We start from the raw sequence: 21,409 nt of genomic DNA, 5'->3' as shown, positions 1-21,409 counted from the left end.
CAAAGTTAAAAAATGAGGAGCAGAAGATCTGGGAAGGGGAGATCTTTGCTCATTGAGACTTGAGGGGATGGGAGAAGGAACCTCACATGACTCACAAAGGACTGTCAATTGTATGTACTTCATAGGCATGAGTGAAAGTCACTGTATATCATGTTAATGTCAGCTGTCCGGAGCCGTCAGGTGGAGGATGGGAATATCACTTCAGATTAATTTTTAAAAGTGACATTATAATTGGGAATGCTGGCAGAATCAAGCTATATGGTGGAAAATCAGCTCTTTCAGCCCTGTCATTTGTGACATGATCAAGACTGAGAAATGGAGAGGAATTATATTAAAATATGACATTTGGTAACACAATACTCTGAATAATCAAGTTTTGTAATGCCATGGACCACTGGAGAGCTAGTGCCGGGTGTCAGTGTGGCTGGTGTGGACAGTGCCTCTTCCGTGGGGCTGAAGGTGTCTGTGTTGTAGTCCTTGTGGCATCCTTCAGATCTGCAGTTATTTGATACCCTCATTTGCTTGCGCAGTCCCTTCAGTTAACTTTTGCATCATTACCTACTTCAAAGATCTTGATTGCATAGTGTTTCACTTCTGTGAATAAGCCTGCACATGTCATCCTGAGCTTCTCATTGATTACTTAAATATCGGCAGCATGTGGAGCTTTTTCAATTAATACAATTTCTTAAACATATATATGACAAGATCCCAAGCCTCAGTTTCAACTTTTGGCAAGATGTTAAGTAGGTAGAGTCCGGATAATTCAAGACTAACTATTTATGAAAAAATCAGATCTTGAGCTGGGCAGTGGTGGCATAGGTCTTTAATCCTAGCACCTGGGAGGCAGAAGCAGGAGGATCTCTGTGAGTTCAAGGCCAGCTTAGTCTACAGAGTGAGTTCCGGGACGGGCTCCAAAGCTGCACAGAGAAACTCTGTCTCGAAAAACCAAAAAAAGAAAATCAGATCTTTCGATCAGGCTTTGAGGCTCAGGCCTGTGATCCCACATACTCAGATATTTGGAAAGCTGAGGCAAGTGGATCACGAGTTCAGGTCCTGTCTGGGAGGTGTGTGTGTGTGTGTGTGTGTGTGTGTGTGTGTGTGTGTGTGTGATGTTCACATAAAGAATACTTCTTTTTTTTTTTTTTTTTTTCTGAGACAGGGTTCCTCTGTGTAGCTTTGCGTCCGCCCTTCCTGGATCTCGCTCTGTAGACCAGGCTGGCCTCAAACTCACAAAGATCTGCCTGGCTCTGCCTCCCAAGTGCTGGGATTAAAGGCATGCACCACTACCACCTCACAACCAAAAATATAAAGAATACTTCTAAACAGAAACCATTACATTCTTAACAAAAAAAAAGAAACTCTGTAACATAATTCCAAAACACACCTGAAATTACGAATCATTCAGGTCACATTCCTCATAGACTATAGTCTGCCAGATACTCTCTCATTCTTTGCACACATCATATAGTAAATTATTTACTATTATAGTCCAAAGAAACTCAGAACTGTTTCTGGTTTCACTTTGTTCTTTCTTTCTTTCTTTCTTTCTTTCTTTCTTTCTTTCTTTCTTTCTTTCTTTCTTTCTTTCTTTCTTTCTTTCTTTCTCTCTCTCTCTCTCTCTCTCTCTCTCTCTCTCTCTCTCTCTCTCTCTCTCTCTCTCTCTCTCTCTCCATTACCTCCCTCTCTCCCTTCCTTCTTTCACAAGGTCTTGTTACACAAGCCCAGGCTGTGTCAAGAAGATTTCCCACCTCAGCTTCATGACTTGCCAGGGTTACACTCATGTGCCACCATATCTGGTACAAACTGATTTCAGTAATACTTGTAGTTGAATATTGAATGCAATTTTCCTCACTTAATCCTCTTGGATCTAACATCAAGCTGAAGGTAATATTTAGATGTGGTAGATAAAATTCTCTCTCATTACCACTTATAGTCTGGGCTTTTTCAGATTGGTATGGGGGTCAACTTCGTTCTCTGGACTTGTTTCTTATGTGTGTGTATCTCTTGGTTAAGTTTGTGCCTTCTTTGTCTTATTCAGGGCTCTTTTTAAATTTTAACTGAAGATCTACTGTGGGTTTTTACTATTGGGAAGATACAAGAGAAAGAGGCAAATAATTGTTAGTTTCTAAATGTTTTAAAAATTATTTGCAAGGTGAAGACAGACACTGGAAACCAGACATGGTTACTTATGCACACATGGAATCCACGAACTCCAGAGGCTGAGGCATGAGGAACACCTGAGCCTAGTAGTCTAAGATCCAGCCTAGGCAGCATAGTGAGACTCTGGGCTCTCTCAAGTCCCCAAAGAAATTGCAAAACACCACACAAACTGAATATAGATTTAACTAAGAGGCAGCTAAGAAACATGGCCTCCCATGGTCTCTAGGGCATATGTGACAGGATTCCTGGGCTTAACTGGAAGTCCTTTGTTGTGGATCTTTGAAATGCCGAGAGGTTAGCACAAAGTTACTAGCAATGAGCGTAATCAGTGTTTTCAAAGAATATAGGTGTTCACTCTACACAGATACTGATGGGCTTTGATGAGCGCTCTGCTGAATTCCAACAGCAAAATGGTCACATGTTAGTTTTAAAGCCCCCCTCCCCCCCAGTTCGTTTCCCACCACTCCCATGCAGAGATGCTGACCTAGTCCAACTACCCTTGGTTACAAACCACTTCCAGCTTCATGCCTGCAAGACTTGCTCTTTGGGGTTGCTGAGGCAGGATGACTGCTGTGAGTTAGAGGCCAGTCTGGGCTATTAATGAGATTCTATTTTACAACACAAAATAAATACAATCTCTCTGGCTTTGGGGGGATAAGGAATCCTGACACCAGGAAGAGCAGTGGCAGTAGCCAGGTCCTGTTCTTTAGAAAAAGCTCAGAAAATAATGTTGTTCAAAGGCACAAGTTCAGGTCTTGCTGACCTTGGGCTTGTGTGGTTGTCTCAGGCCACTCAGTTTTAAAGATGTAGATTATGTTCGATTTTTCTACTGGAAATCAGCAGTTCCTTGGTGGCTTACACGTGATCTCTGGCCTTAGAAAACTTGTAAGCCAAGGGCTATCAGAGAACACAGCAGACTTCAAGTTGTCCTGTAGAAGGAAAAGTACTAAGTGGGGCTTAGTAAACACTGGCCACTGTTTTAAGTCTTTAACAATTAACAATTTTAACCTTAGCCATGACCTTAACTCAATGCAATCATTAACCTCATTTTACCTAGAAAGAAACTGGGGCCCAGAGAAATTTCTACAGCCAGGGCTATCTTGTAGCTGCTAAATGATGTCTGTGGGATCTGTATTTAGGCAGCCGGCCTGGCTCCAGAGGGTTTCGTTGTTACCAGCCTCAGCAACAGTAAATGATTTCAGCCAGCTTAATTTTTCTTGTAGCCAAGGAAAGAGAAAAACAGTCAGATACATGGTTTTGTGTATTTAACAAGAGAAATAATAATATAGGACATTTTCCCCCCATTGGCACTAATCTCAAGTATGAGTAAACAGCATGATGAGATTTGCATAAAAACATATCATAAAAGCAGTGTGCTCTTGCTTTAATTGGACAACGGCCTTTCACACCAGAGTCAGTATAGAAATGCTGCTTAACCTAGCATTTCTTCGTGTGAACACTTGAGGCAATCAGGGGTCACCCTGTCCTCATGCTCGAGCCTTCATAAGAGATGCAGGGTACAGGGACTGTCGGGAAGATGAGATTGTCACTATGCCCATCAGACTGGCTCGAATAGTAGCTGTGTGAACATCACACAGTTGCCAGGTTTTATGTAATTTTTAAGCAAACCCCCCTTAAATACCTTAATTATACTTATTCTCTATTGCTGACTACTGTGAGAACTACTTAAGAGGAAACAGAAGAGCTTTTCCACCGAGAGTTGAAAAGCCAGACCATCACCTACAGCACAGACCAGCAGCAGCAGCATCTTTTCTGATGCCAATCGGGTATCCAAGCTGAGACAAACAAAATGTCTCCATTTTGTATCACTGCAGCTGGGATCTACTACTTCACCTATAAACATTGTAGAGAAGGTACTAATATTTTGTTCAGAATGAGAAAAAACAATATCAAAGTTTCTCAGGATGGTTTGAGCCAAGACTCATATTTTGTGGGTTACCAGAGAGTTACAATCTTCCTGCCTAGAGAGCTCACATATACTATTAGCTATGTAGTGTGATTTTAGATTGACCATTTGACTTATTAGTGAAGGTCCAAGTCAGTGGCCAGAGCCTTTCCTCCAAGTGATCTTTTTCTACTAGGAATTCCATTGCCTTTGCTTCTGCCTCTGTTACCTTGCATGTCTCTAAAATTTCTGAATTGTAGCTCTTAAATTCAGAACTCTTTTCTCAGATTCTCAATTTGTTTCTATCTAAAAATTGAACATTTCTAAACAGAGTCAATATCTAGTTGTGTTCAGTTGAAACAATCCATTAAATTCATTTTCTGCTTTTCATAGTTTTAAAACATGCACCAAAGGGCCCAGTAAACCATCACCCAGCAATTTATGCCACACAATGATCACTTTTGGGGCAATTAAAATACATTTTTATATAAAATTGATTGCTTTTTCCAAAATGAGTTTGAAGTTTTCAAAATAAAACACACTAAGGGCTCAGTAGCTAAGTGTGCTTGCTTGGCTGTTGTGAAGGCCTAGGTTCAAGTTCCCAGAACCCACACACTGGCTCCTGTAACCACGGCCCCGGGCAGAGGCGGAGGCAGAAGCATTGCTAGGGCTTGCTGGCTGCCAGCCTAGCTCTAGGTTCAGTGAGAGAGAGACTCTGTTCAAAAGAGTGATGTGGGAACTGACAGAACAAGATGCCCAATGTCTTCCCTCTGCCCTCCACATGCATGCACACAGGTACACACACATGAACATGCTCCACACATACCCACTACACTAACACACACACACATACTCACAAACACAAAATTGAGAAAAAGGACACTATAAGCTGGTAAAGAAAAAAAAGAGCTATTTTAAAAGGAAGGTTGTAAAAACGAACATGAGATTAGAATTCAAGTTCATATTCTCTTGGTTGCCAAGATTAGGCAACAAATGTAACTTTTGGCAGACATGGCAACTGGGAAACCATAACCTGTGCCATGATGTCTCAAAAACAAGGTGTTCGAGAAAAATCCAGATACTTCTCATACCTAATCAAAGATTTCACTTGCAGATTCCCCTGAAAGAGACAAAAGTGGTATCATGAAACCTACTTTAACAGTATTTTCTAGTCAGGAGTAGAGGAATGTGCTTTGGAATAAAGTTATTGTTGATGTGAAGTGATGGTGTAGTGTTCAATCTGGTAAAAGATTACCAGCAAGGCGATGAAACAAGCAGGACAATCTACTGCCTGGGACAAACACAATGCAAATAAAAATTAGAGGAATGCGTGGCATCATCCTGGAGATTCAGCATTTCTCGTACTAGTCCCAAGTGATTTTCTTCAGGCTTAAGTGGCTGTGAAGTGGTATTTATTTTTCTAAGAAGGCCTAGGAATGTGGCAACTTTGTCCCAATGACTTTCACAGATATGCTGCATGAAGGAAGGGCTAATATCCTTCAAGAGTTTAAAGAATTGCAACAGAAACATGCCTGAATGGGTGAAATCTCATGTAGTGTGGTCTTTGCCTAAAGTAAACCCTTTAGAAAGAAAATAAAGAAAGCCCATTACAAGAATAAATACTACTTCTCCCAGCACACACACACACACACACACACACAGACTTGTCTCATGGTGTATCTACAAATCAACTACATTTTAAAAGATGATAGTATCTACTAAAATTGATAATTTGGATTTGACTATAGATGCCCATCCCCCGCTTTGTTTAATTGGAGAGAATAGACTGATGTTCCTTTTGGATGGTTATTTTTAACTCACATTTAGACTTTGATACACATTCTCCAAAGAATGTCTTGCCTCCATTCCCTCCTGTTTTTTCTTTTTCCCTCTTTCTTTTTCAGGGTTGGCCTTTTCTATTCGGTCTTGTTTGGAAAATGTGCATTACTGAACGTATGACCGGCACATCTTTGTAGCATTTTTGACAAACGCTGTACAAATGTATGATGATCACTTTTATACAAGTGTGAGGGTAGTTTGATTGTAGACATTTTAAAAAAATTTAAAATTACTTATTTTCTCATACTTTTTAAAATTTATAAGAAGGTTATTTTAATTTCACACGGCAAGCCGAGTATGTAGTTTGGTAATAAATTCTATTTCAAAGTGGTGGTAAGGATTAGGGATAGGATGCTTCTTTCCTGCATCTTAGCTTTGCATATTCAGTGTTCCAGCTTGTTTGGGAAAAAGAATTCTGAAAAATAATAGAATTTCAAAGTGTCTTCATGTAATCATCTTGAACAAGAATAGCTAAGCAAAGTTGGACAGCGGTGGTGGTGACTCATGCCTTTAACCCCAGCACTTAGGAGGCAGAAACAGGCGTATCTCTGTGAGTTTGAGGCCAGGCTGGTCTACAGGTTTCAGGTCAACCAAAGCTACACAGAGAAGCCCTGTCAAGAACAGCTAAGCAGGATTCTCCTGCTCCGTCTGTTAGGTTGATTGTATTTAAAATTAAATTTAGTTTTGATGGCTCTTACATCACTCCATAGTTCTGCTGTTAATGGTTTCTTGAGTTTGCATGTGAAGATGGAATGCCAGTGTTGGCTGCCCTTTAGATAGTTCACATCTTTCAACTTCTCAGAAACATTTCATATTTGGGAACTTAGACTCAGCATCTATTGTTCTTTTCTCAGTTAGCCACAATTATGAAACCTTAAATACACACACACTTACATTGTACAAGGTAGCCAGTTAAAATTTATTATAAACCTCTTATAGTTTTTAATGTGAGTCAAATTATAGCTTTGTGACTGCCATTACGTTACCAGTCTATTGCAAAGACTTTAGAAATACAACATTCTTTATCTTAGCTCATAAATTTGAGTTGCATCTTATTTGGAATTAGCTGATGTGATTTTAATAAATGACACTTTAAATACTTCTTTACATATCAAGAATTCATTTGGAAAGGGGAAATTCAGGAAGGCTTGAAGATTAAAATACTTAAAACAATACAATTGATTTTTGAGGTGCAGTATGGCAACTACCTCAGTTACTGATAAATCCCCTGCATTTGTGCAAATGCGTTACATGGTTACTCCCAAATGTCGGTCTGATACAATCACACAGAGAAGTTTTCCTTAACTTCCCTTAGAAAAATTCAATTGTCTTTAAAGAGCAGTCTTTTCCAGAATGACCATAAATGGTTTACGATGATTAAATAGAATCTGTTGAGAGAGAGAGAGAGAGAGAGAGAGAGAGAGAGAGAGAGAGAGAGAGAGAGAGGAAAGAAACCTCTCATTTCATCAGAGCTTTAAGAAAACAGCTGTTTCTGTTGCTGACTTTTTTCCTAATGAAGAGCAGCTTCCCAAAGGCATGTGTGTTGACATTCACATTTCTAAACACTTCAAATTTTTAGTTTCCATTCTGATGAAACTGTGTTCTCCTTTTCAAATGTTTAAACTTATAGAAAAATACATTTAATTTTGGCATAGGCTAAGGACCACTGGTTGCTATAGGCATTCTGTTGCTCAGCCTGTACCTAAAAATATTGTTAAGATGAATAATAACAGAGCACAAAATTTTCAAAGTTGTCTCATCTAAAATGACATATCCATAGATAGGACCATGTGTGAACGAAATAGACTGTTTTTCTTAACTTAATTCACAGTATCAGTCTTATTTATTCATAGTCTAAGTTGCAATGTTTATAAGAGTCTAAATTCTTCTTCATTTTGGAGTCTGACATCCAGTGTGCATCTAAGCTTTTGATAAATGCTTTAGTAAACGGGTTCTTTTCACAAATATTTTGTGTCTGCGACAGTGTATGCTTTACAAAGCATACAGGGAAAGTTGTAGCAATGACATCCAGGTTTTAAAAAACACCATTGTTGCTTCTGCCATGCCTGTGTCTTTGTCCGGTGTCACATGTGATAAAGGGACATTGATTCTGAGACTGTCATATGGAGAGTTTGCACTAGTTTCTTACAGCAGCTAGATCTGTCCGATCACTAACATGATAATGGTCATATTAACCACCATCTTACAGAAGTTTCTGCAATCTTACTGTTTTGATGATTATCTTGAGCCAAAATAGATTTTTATCTCAGCAGCTGAGAAATTATTTTTGACTTTTGACTCAGCCAAGGTGATACTTGGATCAAATCAATTTTTAAATTCTATTTTAATATTGGTTTTAGTAAAGGTCATATTTAATATATAATGAGATAAGTTACAAACCATTTGCTGTCTTTGTCTCTGCCCAACCCCCTCCCAAGGCCTATTTGTGGTGAGTGTTTAAAGTAAGAACCTTTCCCCTATCAATAGTTATGGAAACTATGTTGTTGAAATGTCACATTTTTATGAGGGGAGGTACATTGCCAAGCAAGATACCTTAATCCAGGAGGATGTGAGGACATAGAAAATGAGCCAAAAGTTCAGAGAATCTTGGAGCCTTGAACTCAAAACCTATTTCACTCCTACAATCTGGTGATGTCAGTCTATAATTATATTTCATGAAAATGTCAAAACAAAACATATGTACATTTTTAAAAAATTTTATGTGACCTAATTAAAGTGCCATGTTGGGAGGCATCTTCTCCCCAGTTAAAATGTTCTTAATTATAATGAGGACTAATTTTACAAGTAAGACAACTTTAAGCCTAATTTAGCTAGGACTTCTTTTGATAGGACTCCCACAATAAGTTTCTGTCGTTCCCAGTTTGAGGAACTGTGAGGATTAGTGTGTGTGGTTTTCAAATCCAGCATGTCTAACTAAGAATACAGTCGTTGCTTTCCTTGCTAGTCACTGGGTAAGACAGTAACCTTCTAGGGGTTTACCCTGTCGCCACTAAATCTTTTCCAGTAACCAGATACCATGATTTGGACTGAGAAGGAGACTTATTCTAACATGTGGGAATTTGTGTTCAAATCTGTCATCAGTTCGTTTATTGGTGCTGTGTTTGCCTCTGTGTCCTCTTGTGAACTGAAGTAACTCAGCTTTCCATGTGAAGGACCATCCAGGCATCTCTCCTAAACATGTTTGTTTTGTAAGAAAACAGATACAGGAGCAGAAAAGGATAAACAAGCCTCTACCCTGACCATGAAATCCCACTTGCCCTCTCCCACAAGCTTACCCTGTTTCCATTGTCTTTTCCTATCTTCCAAACGAGCCTTTACTTTCCCAGCTTGGAACTTGTTTGACTGTAACGGCTCTGGCCAGGCCTGTGTCACGTTTGTCTGTCTGCCATAGTTTCCACCCTTCACCTATCTGATTGCCCTGTGTCTGTGGCATGTGTATCATATTTCTATCATAACTCTTATCACAGTCTCACTCCATGACGCCATCTTACTTTTCAGAAAACTGAGTGTTTCTGCTGTCACAACAAGGTCAATACGCTTATTAAACATTATCGGGATGTATATTTTCTTGTGTAAAGCATTGTTTAGATTTCTTTTATATGTATGAGTGTTTTGCCTGCATGTATGTATGCGTAATATTGATGTACCTGGTGCCCTAGGAGTACAGGAGATTATGTCAGATTTCTTAGAAATGGAGTTGAATTGGTTGTGAGCCATTGAGTCAGTGCTGGGAACCCAACCCAGCCCATCTGCTGGAGCAGCAAGTGCTCATAAACACTGAGCCATCTCTTCCATTCCCAAGCACACATTTTCTTGAATATTAAAATATCTATTATTTTTCTCTCTCAAAAGTGTTCTAAAATTCTGTCTCCTTTCCATACAAAGTGTGACTTATTTCTCTCCTATACACTTTTGCTCACTACCACCCTTGGCCCTTTAATAGTCTTGTAGCCTTACAAACAACCTAATTTGCTCCCTCTACTCTGTTCTTTGTCTCGTAGAAATACATTCCCCTTGAAAATATGACATTGACATGTTTATTCTGTCACTCTCTGTCCCCAGGGTCTCGGTGACTTCCAATAGCCGAATCCATCTCTCTGGAGACATGGGGAGGGCAAGCTGTCGTCATTCCTGGTGACTCTCCCACTACGGATAAACGTCAGGACTAACTTGGGAACTGACCTTAGGCACAGTGGACTTCATTAAAAGTTGGCATCCTTTTATTTTAAAAAAGTCAACAAGGTTGTTGGGTTAAAGTCACATTACAGGGAGGTGGACAAAAAAAGAGAGAAAAGGAAAGGTGTGTGGTACAAATTCATTGCAGACAGGCTGCAATACAACACCAGTTGGACAAAATTTTAGGAAGAAATGAATTTTTAGAATGCGATGTAAAAATTCTATCAGTTACATCAAAAATAACTTCCATGACTCACTTTGATTGGCTTCCTGAGCCAGCCTATGGTTTAATGAGCATAGTTTATTAATCTTATGACTGAAATACTTTCTGGAATGAAAGTCCTAGTGTGAAATACTAGGAAATATCATCTATATTATCATATTTTCTAGATGAGAAGAATGTCTGGGCTAGTGTGAAAGACTGGGTAATCATAATATGGCGGGTGCTGGGAAGATGGCTCTGCTGAACAACGCTCTCAGGGAAAGGAGGATCTCATGTGAACTCAGACATGGAGGTAGACTTGTAATCCCACCACTGGGAAAGTGGAGCCAGGACAGCCCCTGGGGCTTGCTGACTAGACAGTCTACCTAAATTGGAGAGCTCTAGGTTTAGTGACTCTGTCTCAAAAGGTAAGGTAGAGAGTGAGTGAGGAAGATGTTGACCTCTGACCTTCACATTCATGCACACTCACCCTATTCTCACTTATGCACACACATACACATAAATACCATACATTTATGTCAGAAGGTGTTACACTTTCACCTGAGATATGGGCTCCATGATGTTCATAGGAATTTATTCATTTAATGAACTGTCCTTAGGGCTGGAGCTACGGCTCAGTGCTTAAGACTGCTCTCTACTCTTGCAGGGAGCCAGAGATCAGTTTCCAGCAGCTACAGCAGGTGTCCCACAACTATCTGTAACTCCAGGTGACCTGATTCCCTCTTCAGACCTCTGTGAGCACCTGCTTGCATGTTTCCATATGCATGTGTATGCACACACACACACCACAAACAAAGAAATTAAAATATAAACAAATTAATTAATTAATTAACCTTTTAAGCCATGCCTGCATGCCAATCAGAGTACTTATCAATTCGTTGCTGCCATAGCCATTTAGGAGATAATAGTTCCAAAACAAGCAAACAAAAGGCATCTATAGAATTATAATTGTTGTTAATTGTGTTAAGGAGATTGAAATGTTTCTGGGCCTAGGGAGTTGGCCCTGCTGTTAAATGTTTTCCATCCAAGTATGAGGGCTGGAGTTCAGATCCACAGAAAGCAATCCACTCACTGAAGTGCCAGGAAGAGATGGCCACCCATCTGTAATTCTAGCTTTGGAAGGCAGAGACAGGAAATTCCAAATCAAGCTGGTTAGAAAGACTGCTCCTATTAGTGAGTTCTGGTTTTGATTAAGAGACTTTCTTCAATGAATAAGGTAGGAAGGGGATAAAGGAAATTCCCAACGTCGGCCTCAATTCATGCGTTCACATGTTTATGTACACCCACATATCTTTGTCTAAATAGATGCAAGAAAATGCATATAGAAGTATACATGGACACACACACACACACACACACACACACACACACACACACACACACCATGGGGGAGCTAGAAAAATTAAATGTTTCTGTAAGGAATTTGGTGATGTTGAGGTAGGAGTTTGAGAAGATTCAATATGATTCATAGAAATTCTAAGGAAAAAAAGGATCTAGAGATGGAAAAATCTATCAGTCAGAAAGATCATGAAAATACCTTAGTGAAGGACACTGGCAAATTTATGACTGTGGTTGCAGAGCTACAGAGGAAAGTGTTCATTCCACAGATGGTCTTTGCTGGAGTTCCATGATTCAATGGCCTTTGGGAGAGAACACCATGGATACCAGGAGAAAGTGGGGGAAAGTAGGAGATGCTGATGACATGTATTTTTTAGGTGCATAGGAAATTATTGTCATCAGAATGTGTGCGGATTGTGAACTGGACACAACCTAGAATTACTTGGGGGAATGAATGCCAGTAAGGAACTGTCTATGTTTTACTGGTCTGTGGTGTGTCTGTAGAAGATTGCTTTAATGAAGTTATTGGTGTGGGAAGACCCACCCCACTGCAGGCAACCTTATTCCTTAGGCAAGAGGTCCTGAACTGCAGGTGAGTGGAAAAATCTAGATAAGCACAAACAATAAAGCAAGTATGCATGCATCTATATTAATCGTTCTCTCCTCTTGACTGTGGGTGTGATGTGACTAGATGTCTCAAGCTTCTGCAACTGTGATTTCCCCACAGTCAGATTAGAACCTGAAATTATAAGCTAAAAGCAACCCTTTCTCCCCAGGTAGCTTGTTGTCAAGATATTGTCACAGCAGTGGAAATGGAGGTAGGAGAGCATGTGAGGCAGTGAGCTGATTATTAGTAATGGACACTGAGTAAGTGATGCTGGACATGGATAACAGCTTAAAAACTTGACCCCCCCCCATTTTCTCCTAAATGTAGTCCACATGTCAGCTGACCCTTTTACTTGTTCATACATATCTTGGGGCCCAAAGGAGCGATTAGTTTTCTCATTGTCCTCTAATGCACCTTTAGACAATAAAGCACAATCTCCAATCAGCATTGCCTTGAAATCCAAGCTAGGTAGAGTGATAGCGACTGTCCTGGACCCTCTCTTGAAAACATATGGACAGCTTTTATTGCACTTGCCTCTTTAAATGTAAACTTGTCAAGATCCATTTCTCATATGACATATGTGTACGACACTAAGAATGAATACACACATGAATGAATAAATGTAATCTCTGTTTCTTGATGTCCAAGGTTGACCTCCTTTTCTTTAGGAGTTTAGTTCTGTATCAGTCAGTGTTCAACCAGAGAAGTTAAAGGGGCAGGAAATCTATAATACAGAATAGATGTTGAAGTATATGTGTTCAAGGGTTAAGTACAGAGAAAATGCTCACACAATGGTGGGCAATGGATTTAGAGTCCTGGTAAACCTATTTCATGAATGACGCAGGCTTGAAAATCACAGGACCACCAGTTGGTAAGGGAAGGCTGTGGTATGCAGGCACTGCCATAGGAGAAAAATGCCTCTGGCTTGGACCTGTTGATGACCAGGAGTATCCTGTAGAGGTCCAGCCCCAAACTCATAGAGCCAAACATGTATCCCTGACTCAGTGCTTCATGGTGCAGAGCTGAGACCAGAAGTCAGCAAGTCCGCTGCACTATAATAGATATTTACTCCTGCCACCATCCAGATCTCTAGTCTCCTAGCTTTTAAAGTATTTATTTATTTATTTTAAATCGAGTCTAAGCCTCATAAGGTAGTAAATCTGCAAGTTCAGCATGCAGAGTATTTGAGGCTGGTGGATAACAAGTTAGAAACCAGCCTGGGATTGTGATTTTCTTCTCTTCATCAGTTCAGGGTGACATTTCAATACATCACAGACTGTAATTTACCAACAGGATCTTCCTTTCTCACTGTTTAGAAACTGGAAGTCTATGGTCAAGTCTCAAGGTCTCTTCTCAGAGTTAGGGGAGAGAGTGTAGAGGGTGGAGGGAGGGAAGAGGGGGGCTTGACGTTTCTTTCTCTGAAGATAATCCTGAACTATTATGGAATTTGGATTACTGCCTTAGGTCCTATCTCCAAACTGCATTTGGAAGTTAAAACTTCTACATCGTAACTTTGTAGAAACAAAACGACCAGTACATAAGAATGTTCTACAATTTTATTTATAGTCACACAACAACCAAAAGTCTCCCCTGTCTCCATTTCCTTTGTGAGTGAATGTTCTTGGGTAAGTCTCAGAAAGCTTAGCTGCCCTGGAAGCAGCATCATGTCAGAGTACCTCAAATCCACCCCCTTCATTACTTGTCATTTCCCAGACCTTTATTGTTCTCCAAAGTGATGATGGCCTTTGTGGTGGCTCTTCCAAGCCCCTTTCATATGTTTAAAACTCCCACATTCAGCCGCCTGCTGGCAGCCCTCAGACTGTACTATCTCAGAGAATGTAGATAATAGCGCGTGGAATCTTAGAGAATGATAGGTAGAATAATAGGTAATACAGTCTTGGGAGCTCTTTTCCTTCTTTGTAGTCACAGATACGGGGTACCCCAAATCCTTCCTGAGTGAATTACTTTGGAAAACTCGTGTTAGGAACCTTAATGGCCTTTAGTCTTCCCCTAATCTTCCTAACATTCACATGTTTTACTTTTTTGAAAGAATGCTTTTGAGCCTTGTACCTAGCTGGTTTTCCAACTGGCTCCCATTACAAGCACTCTGTCCCAAGTTCAATGGCCAATAGCCTCCCATCCAACCACCCTTTGGTCCCTGGCTCTCTGCAACACGTGACTGAACAGATTCCTCTACATAAATATTTCCTCTCAGATTATTCCCTCATTTCTTTTCTGTCTCCCGGTTTTATGTACACACTAATTATGGATGCTCCTTAACACTCTGAACAGCCTTTTAGCACTAATTTTTGTCTTCTATGATTTCTCTAAAAGCACTCCTCTGTGAGAACAATTAGAATCATCCTGCTAATTCTACAATACAATTGTGTACACACACACACACACACACACACACACACACACACACACACACAGGGTGAACTACCATAGGATTTCACTCTTTTTGTTTTAAATTTTAATTCTCTAAAATGAAATCATAGCAAGATGCCTCTCTTATAGCTAAAACACCTTGGGAAAGTAGTATTTTCTTACTCCTCCTGACTTCTATATTTCATTCCTTCAATAATTATTTATTTTGGATCTAAAAAAAGGAATAATCCTGTCCAACACTGATACTGTGCAAACCACCTAAGTAGTTTTAAGGTTGTGAATTAAACAAACTAACAAACTGGTGACATTAATTTTAATTTTAATATACTATACTTAACTCATTATAGCCTTAGCATTATCATTCTAACATGTACTTAATCTGAACACCATAAACTGTTTTATATCTACTTTTGTACTGTGTCTTTAAAACTCCATGTGTTTTACACTTACATCTTGTCTTGAGCTAGTTTCATTTCCTAGTATTCAGTAGTCTCATGAGGCTCCTACCTCCTGTCTCGGATAACATAGCTTTGACATTTCTGTCACTGACATTGGTGCCAGATCTGGAACCAATCCCCCACCTGCAACTATCAACCTCTTGCTTGTTCAATGTGTCCATCAAAGTGGCACCAATTATCATTGAGACTTTTCACTTGGAAGAATTCTTTCAGTTATCTTTGTGAAGATATTCTGAAAGATTCATTTTAGATACATTGTTATATTGTGGTCATGTTTGGCACAAGGCCTCTATTGTTGTCTAAAAAGTAGAATTTACCTTTTTAAATGGGTTTGGAAACTGTGATAAAAGTTAAATAAATAAACTAGGATGGTGTCACACTGTCTCTAGTTACAGCACTTGGGAGGCTGAAACAGGGATAACTAGTTCAAGCAGCCTGGGGGACATAGCCAGGCCCTGTCTCAACAATAAAAAAAATCAATAGTAATAATAATAGCAACAAAGTATAATATTTGTGAAACCTTACCAATTAAATTGTGCTTTGCATGAATAGATTTTTTAAAAAGCATTAATTTCATCCATCTCACTGTAAGAAACTGAAGGACCAAGTCAGATTCCAGTCTACTGTAAAACATTTAAATTCTGTTCTTCTTAAAGGCAAACCTAACTGATATTTTTCTGGCCTTAATTAAATGGTGCACTGATTGCAGCCTTCCTTCGACAATCGTTAGAGTGGGACACCTGCACTCAGGATCACTGGGTGATACTTTTGAAGAGAAAACTTCATTAAGCATACTTTGTATGTTGGAGAGGTGACACGTTAACGGTGTTTTGGGTTAATAGCTAGGGACACTAGGAGGAGAAAAGTGCTAACTTTATGAATGAACATTTTGTTCTCCCGTCTTTTTCCAAGCTCAGTAAATAAAGCCGCCTCCACCGCAAAGGAGTGAAGTGGGTGAGCACTCACCAGAGAGGACCTATTCAAGGAAAACAGTGACAATATTAACACTAAAGAAATTTATTATGGACATGAAGATGCCTCTGAGTTGACGGCAGATAATCACACCTTTCTGAAGAAATGCCAACATCATAATTTGCATTTTTTTTTCTGTCCCCTTCCATCTGATAGTCTGATTGTCTCCAAAGAAGCAACTGGCCTTGACATGTACAGACGGAGGACATGGTTACCCTGGCAACCAGCACCATGGACCACATGTGACCCCTCTACAAAGAGCATCTACATCTTCTCAAAAGATAAACTAAAGCAGTCAAAACACTTGCAATCTGACCTAAAACAAAATAAAAGTCCCGTTTTTCAACGCTGATGGAAAATACAAGTTATTTTAACTTCATTATTTGACAAAATATTGAACCACAGATTTGCAATTACTTATGGCCATTTTATATTGATTTCAACACCATGAGTAAAGTGTTTGGTTAGGTAACTTAACTGTATGCTACTAAACCTCTCTCCTGTATTCAGAGTTTGGAGATCCAGCAGAGGGAGCCCACACATTATTGATGATTATATGTCGGTCTAAAATGATTTAATTGTATTTAGAGATTTTTAGGAATAAAATTTTTATTAGCTTTGTATCCTATAGATTACTCATGGAAGCATACATTTTTAATGTTGATTTGTTATTTTTATTCTTTTAATGCCATACATATATTTAAAAACATATTTATGTATGACATAAACACTTTTTTGTATAACTAGTTCAAGAATGCTCAATGGGGGTTAATATGGCTTCATTTCAGATTTCATAAAGCTTTTAACTACATCTTCTTCTTCTCAATTCCCCCCTTCATTTGACTGCACACCCGAGAAAAGTCTCATGAAACAGTTTTATAACTGAGCACAAACAAAAAAACTCCCCAAAACATGCAATCTCTAGCTGCTTCCATATAAAGAGCACAAGAGGTTTTTGGGGCATTGTTTACTTGTCAAGAAAGACGTCTTTAAAATGACATGCCTTCCATAGGAAGCTGTGGGATCCCAGGACCTACCTCACTCCCAGAAGACACTGAGACTCTGGGTGCAGTTCATCAACCAAGGAATTTTTTCAATAATTTCTCCAGAAATATTGATTGACATGTCTTTTCATTTCCCAGGCCACTCCAAGCTTAAAGAGTGTGAGTGTGATAAAGTGACTACCAGTTATTGGGTTCCCACGTGCTCAATGCTGTACTTTCCTTTCTTACCTCACCACGACCGGTTAGTTGGAGAAAGACTTCATTTCTCAGAACCTAAATAAGCAGTACATGACAGACCTTGAATTTGCATGCAAATGTGAGACCCTGAAGTGAAAATTGATAATCACTGGGAGATACCTACTTCCAAGATGCATCCCTGTCTGCTGGCTTCACTCTTGCTTCTGATGAAGCCAGAATTTCTTATCCTCAGTGGAAGCACCTGAGAGAGGATCAATGCAAGATACTAATTGAAGGTGTTCAATAAATCAGTCCCCATGCTAGATGTTCTTTGCTTCACTGATCTTTTCACCAGTATAGCATATATATGCTATGCTTTGGCAAATCAAGACAAGCCCAGGAGATTTCACAATAATCTACCCCTGGCAATGCCATGAGCCTAGGATTTAAATCCAGATTGTTCTGATTTTAAAATCTAAACTGCACCTATTTTCTACAATTATTCCTCTAAATCAGTTTTCTTGAAATAAAATCTCATGTGTGTTTATTTGCACTTAGTTCAATAATGTGGCAGTCTATAAACTATTCCTCTGAACCTCAACTCAAACATCGATTCACAGTACACTTTTTGGTGTACATAGACTAGTTTTTAAATAAAAAATGTTTGTTTTACATTTTCAGAAAACTTAAAATGTAATTATTAGTTGATTAAAAAAAGACACATATTGTCTATGAACTGGGATGCATTGGTACCCATTTTGGTTTAACTACCATATTTTATGAATGAGAAAACTGAGCTTAGGACAGATTGTAACTTGCTTGTTCTCTTCTTGTTCATTAATGAGAACATAGAAGAACCACTCTAACCCTGGGAGACAGATTTCCCTGTTCTACTTCAAAACTAACTTAAATAAACAGTGTTAAAAACATATGTGACCCTCCAGTCTCTTTATTTAATTTGATGCTGAGTTTAGTAAGCTTAAGGCATTTTGGGAGGCCAGTGATGAGTTTTATCCATGGCATGAAAATGAAAATGAAAGATCAGTTTTATTCTAAGTCAAAAAAGAAAATGGATTCACAACTCAAAATGTAATAAAATGTGTTTCAGGAAATCCTTTGTGATCAAATTCATGATCCAAACACAAAGTTTGCAGAGGTTTTATTTTAGTTTGGTAAATCAGCAAGTTGAACCATATCATGGATGTTCAAGATGAGGCTCTGTTCATAGCACCAGTTACTATTGAAAATCCCAAAGTGGTTGGTCCTTTCTGACAGAGGCAGATGAACTGCATCTAAATATAAGGTTCAAAATACATACCTCAAGGAGCCTTGCTGGCAAGGGAGGTAGCAGCTCCGTTTCAGAATTTGCATTTAATGGAGCTAGAGAGATGCCTCAGCCATTAAGAGTACTGTTTGCTCATGCAGAAAATCCAGATTTGGTTCCCAGCACCCACAGGATGGTCACAAATTCTGATCTCTGCGGTTCACCAGGCATGCATGTGGTACGAATACATCGATACAGGCAAAACACCCATACACATAAAATTTTATATATAATTAGCTTTATAATTAATTTTATGTATTTAAATTTTTATTAATATTTAATACACATTTAAAGTTATGTAAAGTTATGTATATGTATGCACGTATCCATGACAGAACACATTCTGTGTCCCATACATGAACATACAGAGTTGTTGTTTTTTTTTAAGTGACTCAGAAGTCTTTGCATGTGCTGGCCCCTAAAGTTCTAAGTGACAAGAGGCCAGCAGCAGAGTACCAAGGAGATGATTGATCATGTCTCTTGACGTCTACTGAAACTTTGGAAACTAAGGCTTGTGCTGGAGTGGAGGCTTCTCACTGCAGAGACTGATCAGTGTCTAGAGGCACTGTCCTCAGAACTCCCTCTAATCCTCTGTTCCTTTCAAATGTCCTTGATATGCTCTCAGTAGTGACAAGGCTCATAGGCAACAAAGTGTGACTCCGGTAGCCTTAACTTAACTGCTGGTCCAGTATGTGCCTCATAGATTTTCAGAACTGACTTGTGGCAGAGGAAAATATGCCAATACAAAGTAACTGTTATAACTAGATGTTAGTTCAAGAAATTATCAATGGACAACTCATTTTGACAGGATGTACACAAGCTATCCAAGAAAGCAAGGTCTAAGCAAAAAAAAAAAAAAAAAAAAAAAAAAATCTAAACACAGAACTTAAAAGCTTTTTTTTTTTTTCCCCCAAAAGAAACAAAGTCATTTCTCACCAGGTTGTCATTTTTCTGGATTGTTGCTTTACAAAGTTCCATCCCAGACAATTGTAGACTTTCAATAATTGTTTGAATGAATAAAAGCTAGCAGCCGGTATGGAGTGGTTCTGGTGTGCCAAGCAGGGAAATGAGAACTTCTAAGTCTATTAGCACACTGAAACCACATTGTAGTTCTGTGAAGTAGACTTGTGGAAAAGGAGAGGCCTGTAACTTAGCCAAGGTCATTCGGTGAGTGACAGAGGTAGAATCTGAAGTGAGATTTGTGTTTCTCAAGGTCGGCGCTTTAATCACCAGGCAGATTTAAGTTGGAATGCTTCCACCTGAAGCCTAAACAGTTGGTTGACTCTCTGGTTCTGTTCATACAAACTCTATTTTTCTTAAATGGCAGTAATTATAGTATGATCATATTGTTGCTGCAACTTTTCCTGGCTTATATAAGCATTTTGTTTGGTTTGCTATGAATGCTTCTTTAAAAAGGCATAGGGACCCTGGATTTAAACATAATTTTAGATCACTAGTTGACCCAGCTCCAAAATTCCTGTGAAAATATTGTTTCCCACCGGGGGAACAGATTCATTAAAGATATGAATTGGCACACAATATGTCAGTCCTTGCTGCGAAGCCCAGAATGAAATGGTTTTGTGCATAAATGGAGTTTGGATCATAGCATGTTATAGTAACTTTTTCACCTGGGTAGCAGGTTATACCTTACTCCCATTCAGGATGGGAGACAGCTAGATTGACTCCTTTCCAGTGATTAGCAGGCTATGTACTTTACCTCTGAGTGCATGAAAAATGAAAATAAGGTCTAAGACCAGATCCGTATGGTCAAAGAGCTTGGAATACTGGCTGGTTTTGTTTTGTTGTTAATTACGAGAGATTGCCTGTGGGTTGGGAATATTGTATAACTCAAGAAACCATCCTAATAAATTAGCTAGGAAGAACACCATTCAAGCATTCTTGACTGTGGTATGTGGGGGATGACATATCTAAGTGAGTGAGGTGTGAGAGTGGAGGTCACAGGACATCAAGAAATTTACATGAAGAAGTTTAAGAGCTGCCTTTTTAGTATATTCAAAATCAACCAAAATTACTGATTGCTGCACCAATCAAATTCCTACAAACTCATTAAACTGACCAGTCTTATGAAGCAACCTCTGATACACTGGGTCTATGAAAAATATAGGCCAGCATTTTAGGAGCTCTTGTACAACTAGACAAATTACTACTTCTCCTTTTCGTGGTCCTTCCATCATGCCAAGTGACATATCAACTGTGTTTTTTATTGTTAGTTCCTTATTGACATGGGATCCAAGTAGTGACAGAGTAAGGCCCTCCAGAGACACTCCTTTGTTGATGACCTCTCTTTATATAAATACATACCTTGTTTAGTCCAGTTTATTACTACGAAAATAGCCTGAACAAAATGTGATTTTCCAAGAGACAGTTTAGAGGTAGAATCTAGGACCAACTAGATTCAGCCACTTCTTTAATCATAGAATCTCTTGTTTGTGAGGTACCTCAAAGGTCATGCAGTCCACAGTTTGTCATTAACTCCCAACAGTTAATATTCATTGACTACTAATATCACCATATGCTCAAAACTTGTATAATTGAAAAAAATTAACATTTTAATTTGATTTTGCCTTTGTCACATGAAAAACCTTGAAATGATTTCTGCTTAATGCCGTTAATTTTGCAGCAGGACAGTACTGGTCCAGGGGAAGAGCAGGACTGAGAAAGTGTTGGTTCAGTGGCACTGGTCACAGTGATGCTTGGGATCAGAGCCCAATAGTGATAGGCACTGTCTGTATTCACACTTTGCTTCTGCTGTTTGCCAGCTCTGACCTTGCACGAGGCATCAGTGTCTCTAA

This window comes from Peromyscus leucopus, chromosome 20, assembly GCF_004664715.2.
Source record: "Peromyscus leucopus breed LL Stock chromosome 20, UCI_PerLeu_2.1, whole genome shotgun sequence".
Taxonomy (NCBI): Eukaryota; Metazoa; Chordata; class Mammalia; order Rodentia; family Cricetidae; genus Peromyscus; species Peromyscus leucopus.
Note: the sequence above shows the minus strand (reverse complement) of the source record.